The sequence below is a fragment of the Equus asinus genome, chromosome 2 (genome assembly GCF_041296235.1).
Source record: "Equus asinus isolate D_3611 breed Donkey chromosome 2, EquAss-T2T_v2, whole genome shotgun sequence".
In the NCBI taxonomy this organism is placed as follows: Eukaryota; Metazoa; Chordata; class Mammalia; order Perissodactyla; family Equidae; genus Equus; species Equus asinus.
In genome coordinates, this window is record NC_091791.1 from 187,470,720 (window position 1) to 187,484,190 (window position 13,471).

Genomic DNA, 13,471 nt, shown 5'->3' on the forward strand with positions numbered 1-13,471 from the left:
TATGTTGTGAAGCACAGGGCTGAGATTGCGATGGGGCCCGTGGTGGTGAGGGGGATTCAGGGGTGGCAGTTCTATTATCTTCTTCTACCAAAGTTCTATTTCTTCCCTTGGATAGTGGTTATAAGGGTGTTCACTTTATAATAGTTTGTGAAGTTTTTGCTCGTCCTGTGTTGCTTTCTGTATCTATGTTTTATTTTCAAATAAAATGGTCAACTTTTAAAACAGGAATACTAGATAAGAAACTGCTCACATAATCAGAAGAAAATCTGAAAGATCAGACTTTGAAAAGTAAAAAAAACCACAAAACGCTGGGAATCATGGTAGAAAAACTAATCACACTTCCTTTACCAGATGCCCCATAATGGATCATCTCCAACTATTTTCTGTTCTAAAGTCTTATGACTACAGAGTCAAATTCCTAAGAGACAGATTCTGATTGGCTTATCTGAGGTAGAATGACCATTCTTTTTCCAGAAGAGTAGAGGATACTTTGGAAGTTCCACCAAGATTGCACAAAATGAGGAAGGGGTAAGTCCCTATAGAAACCAAGTTGCTCTTACTAGATAAGAAAAAATAGAAATGAATGCCAAAGAATCTTACAGAATGAGTTACAGAAGTTAAATGTGAGCAAAATATCACCCAATTCTACAGGCATTTGTGATCGAGGATTTAAAAATTTGTTGATAGGAAAAATTCTTCATGCCCTCTTAATAATATAGAGGACTATTAGAATTCACAGGAGAAATTTTACATTTATCTTTCTAAACTCAAGCATTTTAAACTGGGAAATGGATAACCTTGGAACTATCGCAGTCTGGGGAAAAAACAGTACATAAGTAGGCTGCATTTTTTTTAGAATGTCACTTGTACTTGAAGCTTTTCAGGCAGAGGTTAGTTTACAGTCTTAATTTTTGTCTTCTTAGAAGATTTTTTTTCTATGCACTGAAGGGTCTCAGAACAGGTATTCCCAGGATGTGCCACCTTAGCATGTGAAATATTTTGGACTAAAGGCAATTGGGACCCTGTGGGCTCAAGAGAAACTTTTACCTCACCCTTAAAGAATTTAAATAGGAGCCCTTGCCCATAATAAGAGATGTTATGAGAAATAGGTTTGTATGACCTATCTGTGTGGCAGGACAAACCTCTAATTACTGAATATCTGCTCTTCTTACTGTCCTGTGAATTGCCCTCATGCACACAAAAGCCTCAGGCCCCTATCCCGTTCCTTAGCTCAAGATGGAATATATACCTCATTATACCTTTTTGTCTTTGATCCTCTCATGTTGGTGGGGTTCCTGCACACACAAAATTAAATTTGATTTTCTCCTCTTAATCTGTCTCATGTCAAATTAATTCTTAGGCCAGACAGAAGAGCCTAGAAGGGTAGAGGAATATTTCTTTCTCCCCCACAGCACCCACAGGCAAAAAATCAAACTTCCTCCATCAACAAATTTATTTTTCATTCATGAAATATCTATGCTCATGGGGGAAGTAGAAAATGTGGTACTTCTATTCTTAGATTTAAAGTCAAAGTGAACACAGCAAAGATAAACAAATGATGTTCCTATCACTGTCTCTAACAGCTATCACTAATCTTCCGAGGAGAAAAGCCAGGCTGAAAATTGTTTCAGTATTTTCTCTTATTATAAAACTAATATACATTTATTATTAAAAAATAAGATCATACAGAAAGTTTTAAAAAGACAAAGTGAAAATTATCCATAATCTCATTGCACAGAATGTAATTTTCATCAGAAAATCTTCAGATGCTCATTCTAAATCACCTGGAAACAAAATTCTCCTTTTGACTTTAAAATAGCTCAAGATAAAGCATGATGGCATGTATAAGCCTCTCCCACCAGTAGAATAAAAATATGATTGGGATTTATTTGGAAATTCATTCTATTCTTAATCTTAGGGAATGGGGAGGGTTGAGAGAGAGAAAAATCTTTAAGTACAAAATATTATCAATAATAGTATATTAATGTAATTCCCCAAACAAAATGTTCAACGAAAAGATAGCAACTCTCCCTAGAATAAAATCACTGGTTCTAATGCTTCTATAGAAAAATGGACATGAGGATGTCTTCCAAACTAACTAATTAGTATAATGTTCAACTCTTGTTTACTTTAAAATAAGAAGGGAAATAAAACTGCATCCCAGGAATTTTAATACAGAAAATGTATTCACTATAAAACTCATTGGCAAAAATTATCCAAAATTCTCTTTCAAAAACCACTTAGCAAATAAAATTCTTATCTGCTCTTCTCACAAAGGAGACTAAATTTATGTTCTCTCTGCCCTTTGAAAACAGCTAATTGAATGAAAGATTCATAATGGGATTCTTTTGCAGTATGCCTAAATATTTGGCTTCAAACCAAAATGGAATAGTTCTATGGCTTTAGAAACTGAAAAATTAACCTTAAGTTGAAAATAGATAACTTTTGAAATGTTTAAAAGTTACTTGAAGTGCTTAATATCATTCTGTCCTCAAAATAAGTGACTTTCCCAAGTATTAAAGAAACTTTGGGGTTGCAGAGTAGCCTTAGATTCATGATTCGTGAAGAGAAAAAAGGCCAGCTAAGCATCCTTTCCATGGTTAAGCCACCTGACGTGTCAGGACATCAAAGACTCCATCTGACAACACTAAGGGAAAAGTGCTTAAGCTGAAAATGCAAGGTCTGTCTAATAAAACCATGAGAAAAGAAAGAAGGAAAGACAAGATAATCTGAAGAAAGAGAGGCTATAACCTGCCAATCACACGGTAGAAACTGCTGACTCCTTAGCCAGCAAACATAGCGTCTGACTCTGTGCAAATATGACCTTATCAGCTGACTCACTGAGGAGGTCAGGAAACACCTAGAAAAATCAAACTTCACTCAATTCAGTTGGGCATAAAACTTGTTGGCCAATGTTAGAAAGAATATTGACATAGTCGTAGTAGGTTGACTAGTCAACCAGTAATGCTAGAAGCTACACGACAGCATGTTGCATTTGTGTGTGGATTGAGCTTTAAGTGACAGCAATGGAAATATCTGCACATCTGTCAAGTTATGTTTGGATACAAGCAAGAGAAATCTCAAAGTGTCTCTAAAAATGAATTTGTAGAGATACAGATCTATCAGGATCCTAGAAAAATCCGAACAGTCCAGGCATCTGATTGGCACAACTCAGGCTACAGATTGATTTTGGTGGGGGAGGGCAGGTATCTATCCATGGTCCAATCAGCTGTGTCCACTGGTAGGCAGAGTTATGTGGCACAAATAGGAGTACAAAGGCAGGAAGAAAAGGAAGGTGGGAGTGAATTAAGAGTGGACTTATTCAGGGGCCAGCCTAGTGGCGCAGCAGCTAAGTTCCCTCGCTCCTCTTTGGCGGCCCGGTGTTTGCCCTTTTGGATCCCGGGTGCAGACATGGCACCGCTTGGCAAGCCATGCTGTGGGAGGCGTCCCACATACAAAGTAGAGGAAGATGGGCACAGATGTTAGCTCAGGGCCAGTCTTCTCAGCAAAAAGAGGAGAATTGGCAGCAGACGTTAACTTAGGGCTAATCTTCCTCAAAAAAAAAAAAAAAGAACGGACTTATTCAAAGGAAAATGAAAGAGAATACTAAGATCTGCTTATCTAGTAAACTAAAGCCCCTATGCTTGCCTTTTAAACACACCTTCTTCCAAATTTTCAATAACTTTCTCCCCTAATATGGTCTATGACTACTTTATAACTGTGAAGACACTCTTCCCTTAATAGAATAGAATAGGAAATAACACAGGGCATGGAGCTTTATATGGGTTAGTACCATTTATGGAAACTCTCATTTCATTTTACACACATAACCACACAAACACACACACACACACCCCATGCATATATATGTGCTAAAACATGATGTAAAATGCACTTCTTAAACATCAGTTTCTGCAATTCCTCTTCACACTCTCAGTGCACCAAATTCAGGCAGAAGGTAATTCCCGCAACATGGTTATATAACATGTTTCCTTTCGTTCCCTGAGCCAGACATCTTGGGACCTGAGCACGTCCTTTTCATGCTGTAAGTTACCCCATGCTCCCAAAGTAACCATTCAGTCTCACCATCCTTGCCTTTTCCATCCCTTGAAATTATTCTATGATAGTGAATTCCCAAGCACCCAAAATAAACCACAAACAACGTAAAGACTGTTAGTTTCCCATGTTCAGAAACAAAGGGATGTTTCACTGCCATTTATCCCAATGAAATCCAAGTATTTCATATTCTCTATGCTCCTTACTCCCCAGATCATTCTCTGCCTTCATTTCCACTCATGTAAGGACATAAATTTCTCAGCAGCCTGGAGCAAACTAAACAACCAACCCTCAGGAAGGGTGGGGTCTGAAAGGCGGTAGAAAAACAGAATCAGGATTTTGTGCTCTTTCTCTGAAGAAGCAGATTTAATGCTTAATATTCAGTATTTTAAATATTCTGAATTTTGCATAGTGGTTAAGAAAGAGAAGTCTCTGAAATCAGTATTAGCCATTCCAGTGCTGAATAAATTTAGGCAAGAAGATCATGAAATGCGAAATCAAAATCCGTGAAAATTTCCCTCAGGAAATCCTAACCACAAATTTCACTCATGTCTTAGCAAGCAGGGACTAAAAGATACTCTCTGAAACACCGAGGGTATAGGATATAGTCTATTGCCTGTCTGTATCATAGCGCTTGATTATATCGTAAAGAAATTCTTTGTGTACATCTTAGTAATCCTCATTAGACTATAAGCTCACTTGGCAACGATTCATAACTTATTCAGCCTTGTCTAACAGAAAGCCAAGCACATAGTATATGCTCTGTACTGTTACATATTCCATATGCTGTATAGTGTACTCACTCTTAGGTAATTGATTTGCTATGTTTATTAAATCATTCTCCCGGATATTATTAAAACTACGTGCCTGGACAAAGCAGACTGCAACTGAAGATTGAGTTAAGATTCTGGCGCCCATAAATACACAGCAAAGAAGATCACTCCTATAAAATGTCCTGCAGAACATTCTCAATATCCATTCAGAGTGGCTTACTCATCAGAGTAATAGCACAGCTAATCACGTTACATATTTCAAAGTTCATGAGTCTGTGATCTCCAAAGCAGCACACCACAGCTGATAAGAGGCAGAAAGAGCCAGTTTCAAGTTCTAATTCCGTCACTTGTTAGCTCCATGACTTCCCACAAATAACAACTTGCTCTTTTTTCAGGTTCTTCATATATATAATCGAGGCTAATTAATGTTTATCTCATACAATACAATAAAATAATGTTTTTAAGCACATAACACATTATCTGGCACACAGTGAGCAACTGATAACTCCTGGTTTCTACTATTATTATCACTATTAGAAAAGGAAGGAAAAGGAGGAGGAGCTGGAGAAAAATATTCATCATATTTTGAAGTAGAGTAAGCGGTTTCATTAAAGAATAGACCATGTCTAATAACCCTATAGAGTCTTCCATTGGAATTCTATTAGAAAACCTTGTGGGCATCACCATACATTGATATGAGAAAAATGACTGGTACAAGTGCTTCCTTTTTTAGACTCAACAGTGGCTCAATTACTGATTATAGAAGTTTCTTCCTTAGGGAAGACACAATTATAAATTTTATAATTGAGATAAGCCTTTTCAAATGTCTCAAAACAAGTCTCCAACAGTGAAGTTGTGGAACATTGGTATCCAAATTACCATTGTGGCCAAAAGGATGGCACCATAGTTTGTGCAACTACGTCTGGGACTTGGAGTCTTTCCAAAAGACCACAAAATCGGGAGAAGTTCCAGATATGATAAGATGCTTTCCTTTACTCATAATCTCTAAACTAACACACCTAAGTTTCTTTTTAAATCCAGGGATTAAACAAATATATTTCAGCGGCTGGCCCCATGGCTTAGCGGTTAAGTCCAGTGTGCTCGGCTTCGGTGACCCAGGTTCACAGTTCAGATCTCAGGCGTGGAACTACACCACTGGGTAAGTCATGTTGTAGTGGTGACCACATACCAAACAGAGGAAGTCTGGCACAGACGTTAGCTCAAGGCTAATCTTCCTTAAGTAAAAGAAGAGAAAGATTGGCATCAGACGTTAGCCCAGAGTGAATCTTCCTCACCCCCCCCAGCAAAATATACATACATACATATATATATATATATATATATATATATATATAGTACCCATGCATACATATATATATGTATGTATTTCAAGTTTCAAGTCAGGCAAAAAAATGGGGCTGAAATAGTTCTAGAAAAAATTAAATATGAGTAATGATTTAAACAGATACTTCACAAAAGATAGGCAAATGGACAATGAGCTCATGCAAAGATGCTCAACATCATTAATAATTAGGTAAATGCAAATTAAAACTACAATAAGATATTACTATACGCACAGCCAAATGGCTAAAATCAAAAACACCAAATATTGGTAACAATGTGGAGTAACCAGAATTTTCATACATTGTTGGTGGGGATGTAAAATCATTCAAGCCCTTTGGGAAAAGGTCTGGCAATTTCTTACAAAAGTGAACATATACCTACCCTGTACTGCAGCAATTTCAGTGCCAGGTATTTACCCAATAAAAATGTTTAAAAGAAACATATGTTCACAAAAGAAAACTTATACAAAAATGCTCATAATAATTTGATTCATGATATGCAAAAATAGAAACAGCCCAGATATCCACCAATATGAGACAGAATAAACAAACTGATATATAGTCACAAAGTGGAATACTAGTCAACAATAAACAGAAGCAGTCTTGTCATACCCAAACAATACAGGTGAATCTCAAATCATTATGCTGCATGAATGAAGCAACACACAAAAGAGTATACACTGCAGGATTTCATTTATACTACATTCTAGAACAGGCAAAGCATTATTCTACGGTGGGAAAAAAACAGAGCAATTATTAACTATCTACACAGTGAGGGTGGAGATTGACTGGGAAAGGCCATGAGAGAACTTTCCAGGGTGTGGGCAATGTTCCACGTCTTGTTAGGGCTTTGAGTTACACAGGTATATGCATTTATCACAACTTTTCTGATGTGCAATTAAAACTCATGCACTATTTTTTGTAACTTTTCCATCACAAGAAAGACTATAAACAATTAGCGAACTCTCTTTCATGACATGCACGCTGAAGTGTTTAGAGGAAAGTGTGCCAAAGCCTGCAATTTCCTTTGAAATGTACCCAACAAATAAGATGAACTGGTGGGAATTCACAGTGATAGAGAAATGGATAGATATATGATAAAGCAAGTACTAGCAGAGTATTGATAAAGGATTTTGGTGGTGAGTATACAGATTTTCACAATGTTTTTTAAGTTGCCTATACATTTGACATGTTTTATGGTAAGATTTTAGAAAAAAAGATACTACTGATAGTCTAAATTTCATTCTTATTTCTAATAAAAAATCAAATATCAAACTCCTTGCTATTGGCAGGAAACCATCATAAATGTACCTGATCTATAACTTTATAGTAATATATATTTTAAAAAAGAAAACAAAATACATTTTATTCACAAATTAAACCTGGGTCACAAATATTTCAGATAAGGTCACTGAAACTAATACTTAGATAAACAAAAGAGGAAAAATTCTTTAATTTTTTTCAATACTGGAAAGCTTTAAAATATTATCTCAATTTTCCCTTTGCCAATACATTTTTTTCTTTATCCAATATAGGTACATATAGTCCACAGGGAGATACAATGAACAACTTTGAAATTATTACTGCTATAGTTTAAAAATAATTATGAAATTATAAAAACAAAATTCTCATTTAAAATTTTGTCTTACAGAAACAAAGAATATAATGTTTTCCTCATTCAGTATAAGGATCTATATAACAACCCTGAGATTATAAAAATTTGTAAACACTGCCCAAATTATTTTTTAGAAAACATGGGGAAATTTTATCTTGATATTATGTTGGCATTCTAATTTTGCTGTGAATTTTCACTCGTTCAAAAACTCCTGTGAGTGAGATCAGAATTTATTATATTGTTAGTTAGCTTCAGTTCCAGATTACAAAATCAAAAGGTGAAATTGGTCTCAATAAAAAAAAATGTTTTATTTAAAAAAAATTTAAAAAGTGAAATTGGAAGGCCATGCCTCATCAAGAAAATAAAATACATAATTATCCCTTACAATGAAGAATATCAAGTCACCATACACAAAGAAAATTATTTATGAACAGAGCTTTACAATTTACATCAGAAAGATTTAATGTAATGAATTATTTGGGGGATCCCTTTCAGCTTTTTCCTTCTTACTCACATATTCAAAGAGACCAGTTGAGAAACTTGTGTAATAATGGGGTATCCATTATCAATAACAAGTGACTCAGAATTTTCAGCATATCCTCCTTGCCCAGAAATTTTTAAAACTTGAGGTCTAAATATGAGCCATGTCAGCTTTGCTGAAGTAACAACAATCCTCAAATCTCAGTGGTTTACAACAATATTTTCCCCCCACATTGCACATAAGTGGTCATCAGCTGTGGCTCTGCTAATTGGGTCTTCTCTTTCCTCTATCCTCTCTTAGATATGCCACTTTCACGGCAGAGGGTAAGAACAAGAGAGCCAGCCAAAAACAGGTACCACTTCTCAGAGCTTCTGCCCAGAAGCTCTGGCATATCACCTTTGCTCATCTGCAACATACACAGAGCAATGAAGGACACAAAGCAAAAGTCTTGAGGCCAATATATAATTCAAGGAGTAGGCAACCAATAGCTTTTGAAGTAAGACAAATTTGCTGGGTTTGCAGAGAAATTTAATATAGAAACAGAAGGATTACCATAGAATGAAATTATTGTTTTCTTTCCCGGGGAGATGATTTTCCTGTTTGCTCTCTGATAGGATGCCAGTGCTTTCTTGTTTAAATAAAAGGGTACTATAAGAGAAAATAAAGATCGTGTTGCCTATGAAATTATTAGAAGGGAAAACATCAATGGGAACAGCAGTAGAGACAAAAAATGAAAAAAGAAAAAGGGCACAATGTATACAACATAAAGAAAAGGAAAGTATGGAAGAAAATCAAGTCACAAGGGGCAGTACACATATGGCAGAAACATCATTTTCTCAAGTCTCGGGGGTCTTCACCAACCTAAGTTCTTTGAAGAATGGGTCAAAACTGAGGAAAATGAGCTCAATTAATGGTGGGGAAGAATGGTGTAGAACGAATTGTGTACTATGAAACTCTAGCTCTGTTACATGCAAATCAAAATTTTAGATGAAAAAAAAGAGGCAAACAATAAAATTAAAAATCAGTTTTGGCAATATACCTTGCAGAAAAATCACTGGCTTTCAAAACTCTTCTCAGAAATCTACAAGAAGACATCAACCTTGCTTTCAGTTAATTACCTGAAAATCAATATAAGTACTATTTTTTTTGCTTTTTTGAATAAATATTTTAATGCCAACAATAAAATTCTATTCTATTTTTACACGGAATTTCCATAGTTGTTAAAGGAAAGTTCTCTTCAATGAACTGAAGAATTGAAGCACAGATTTGCTCAATATTTGGAATGCTAAGAAGAAAATGAATAGATATACGTATTTAACCTAAAACTTTAAAGAATAACTGGCAGCATCATCGCTCAACATAATGTTCAAGTATTCATCATCAATCAGTTACATATACAGCAAATTCATGCTAAAAAATATTCTCTTCACTTGACTTAATGAAACCCAAAGTATAAGAGCTTTCAGAATGATTTCAAGGAAAAACATCAAACACCGTGCAAATTAGATGAATTTAAAATCCCACTGGGAAATTTGGAAAAAACTGCTTCCTTGCTGAAGTTCTCCAAAAGAAATCTGAGGAAATAAAATTAGATTTAATTACCAAAGATAACTTTCATAAAATCACTTTGGAGAATCTGAGAGTAAAATTTTTCCCTTATTTACCAGATAAATAACCATTTTTACATATCTTGTCAAAGCTGTCTTTCCTGAACGTCTGCCTGTGAAAGAAAACTGGGCTGCGGACTTAACCTTAAAAGTGACCTAATGCTGTCATTTACCTTCTCCACTGCTTAGGGACCGAAAAGCAGAATCACGGCTCACAGGAAAATATTATGTGATGATGAAAAACAGCCTTTTAAAGAAGAATTTTTCTTCTAAATTACTATTTATTTGGTCACTTTTTCAAAAATTTCAAACATCATTTAATGGCTCCTCTCGTTCAAAATGGCATCCTGAGCAAACAGATTTATTTCTCTCTTCCTATTGCCTCAAAGAGGAAGATTGCCCCAATCTTCCTATTGCCCTTGTAATAACAAGGCACAAAAGAGAATAAAAACGCAAATGTATTGAAAATTCGAGGTGGAACTAATTCTTTGAGGAATAGCCACTATAAATGAAAACCTGTTGTAAGGACTGTGGACACAATAGAGGACAATTTGGACCAGGTCTGCTCTCTCACAGAGCTTTTATTCAGGTGTGAAAGATATGAATACATTTATAAAAGAACAGGAAAAATATCAGAATCCCAATAGGTGGCAGACAGAGAATCAGCGCGTGAGCGCAAGGGACTCGGGCGCCACCTTAGGTGAGTATTTAGGAACGACCTCTCCGAAAAGAAAGGCACCAAATGCTTTGGCACCAAAAATAACCAATCAGTACTAGAAAAATGGATGCAAATGAACAATGAGGACAACGGACTTTAAAAGGAAACAGACAATTCGGGGAATTAGGGGAAAGCTTTAAAACATGTAGAAGAACCCTCTAATCAGAGGGATTTTGATTATGTCCACTATAGCCAGGAAAAGAAGAATCTGTAATGATAAATTGCATTCAGAAAATAACAGTGTTCATGGTTAAAATAAAATGATCGGTGAAATAATTTTTAAAAAGAAACTAATAAAAAGCTAAAAGAAAAAGACAAGGGAATAGCCCAGAACATAGGACAGAATCGTTCTATAAACAAAGCTTGGATCATTTAGTGATGATTACAGAATAAAACCAAGTAGATACTATGCACCAAGGGCCACGACAAGGTGAGGTGTCTCCGGGGACAGGAGGTGACGCAAGTGCATCACAGTGGCTGTGCGGCTGTGAGCACAGCTGCCTCTAGAAGAGGAAGGTAATGCTCTGCTCCAACCAATCACAACCCTGCAGAAATACGGGCCTAGTGCGACCAGCTCTTCCAGTTTTCTGGAGAAGAAAAACAAAAAAAAATCTTCATGTGAAATCTCTATTTTTTCACATATTAGCCATTCATTCAATTTCCTTTAAAAATAAAGAGTCATCATGTGGGTCAACCTTAATACTTCTGAGTATCTAGATTTGACCCTCCAATCGTCAGTTTTCGACTTTTATAATTTAAACACTGATTACAGAAAAGAAGGGTAGAGCTGACACAACTCGGAAAAGAAGAAGTGAAACGAAGAGGTCTATGCAAGGGCTCTGCTTTCCATTTCTTGTTCCAGAACAGTCAGGAGACGCTGTCTCTAGTCGACGGATCAGGAAATACAAACGTAAGTAGAGCTTCAGCTTTCAAGTTTAGTCAATAAGAGAATTAAGATGTAATAATATGACCAATAAAAATGGGAGGAAGAGTGAGGAGAAAATGTTGGCCGAGTAAATGAGATCCTTTCCTTGTCTGCTATTTTAGAAAATCTGTCAATACTGCTGAATTTGATAACCAAGAGATAAGTATAAGGGAACTATTTATAAAGACAACCACTGCAAAAACGTGAAACAGAACGTCAAAAGTTGCTACTTCTGGGGCCAGCCAGGGCTGGGGTGCTTACGTTTGCATCCTTGCTTCACAGGCCCAGGGTTCGCAGGTTCGGATCCCAGGTGCAGACCTGGCACCGCTCATCAAGCCATGCTGTGGGGCATCACACATAAAACGGAGGGAGATGGGCACAGTCTTCCTCAAGCAAAAAGAGGAAGATTGGCAACAGATGATCGCTCAGGGCCAATCTTCCTCACAAAAAATAAATTAATAAATAAAATTTTTCCAAAAATTGCTACTTCTGAGGAAGGGGCAGGAGGTGAAAGAAAGTAAAGATACCAAGGACGCTTTAATTTTTAATTTATGCCATCTTAGAAAGTTTAAAATTTTATTTCCACACACATGTATTACTTTTCACATAAAACAGCTGAAGTGAGCATTAAACAGAGGCACGGGACTTGATGATTATATCTGAACAGAATGAGTGCGCAGCCTGAAATGAAGCAATGACATTGTTCTATACCTCATACAACATCTCTTAACAAGTTATAAACACAAACTGAGGTCAGGCGCAATTAAAAAAAATCCGAATATCCAAATGCTTTCTCTAGTCTGAAATTAAAATTCTACACTTCTATGAGTTTTCCTCTTCATCTTGGCTGACAGGAAAGTGAGAGCCAAGACCAGTGGCCCAATTCTAACAATCACCTCATCTTGGGGTTCTGTTCACCTCATTCTCTCTGCTGTATTTAGACGATATCTTTCTATTCCCTCCCTAGTTGCTTTATTTTGCATTCTGCCTAATCCCATAAGCCACTTCAAATCTTTTCAGAGATAGGCAGCATATAAATTTTAAGGAAAGAAGATAAAAGAAAAAGTTATAAAACTGAGAAACCTTTAAGAACTTCTCTGGTGGCTTAAACGTAGCCTTTTTAATTAAAAATTTATAAAATAGAGAAATGTTATGTAAAAAACACACAAAATGTAAAACTACTGTAAAAAAATAAAGTCCGTGTGAAAAAAAACCCAAAATGAAAAATAATAACAGTGCTCATGTGTAATTATATATTCATTAGTAAGATTATAAATAAATAAAAAGCAAAATCAATATAATGCTTTCAAATACTTTTTCAAAGTCATAATAAAGTCTACATATTTATTATTTTAGAAAACATAAATTATGTTAAAATTTGTTAATTAATTGTACTACTATATACAATATGTGTGATCTATAATATTTATAATGTGTATATATACAGACGCACGTTCTCTTCATCTTTGAGGACCATTTTTTATAATTGAGTTAACTATATTTGGGTTTATTTCTTTGGCATGCGCACTCTCAATAGCCTCAATACCTAAATTAGTTCTTTTTTGTTTTTCCCTGAGGTAAGAAAGATGCTGCAATTATTTTGTGAATCATTTTATCTTTAATTACTTTGTGCTGTTCCTTATATAGAAAGCTTAGTAGGGAGAAGGTTGGATTTGGGTTTCTCTCCCTCGGTTCTGAAGCCAGAACCTTCTACTTACAATTTTCTAATTAATTAAATGAAATATCAGTTAATGACTCACACGACCGGAAGGAAAGCTCTCACCCAATGCCGCTGCTCCTCGAAAGTGTATCACCACTGACTGTCCTGCCATTCTTCTCGGAAGATATCATCTGATTCTCACTCGCTATGTTATTCCTAAAAATACATTAGCTGAGCTTCGGAAAAACTCATCATTATTCCACACTTCTCTTTGGCTAGAACAATTCCAGTCT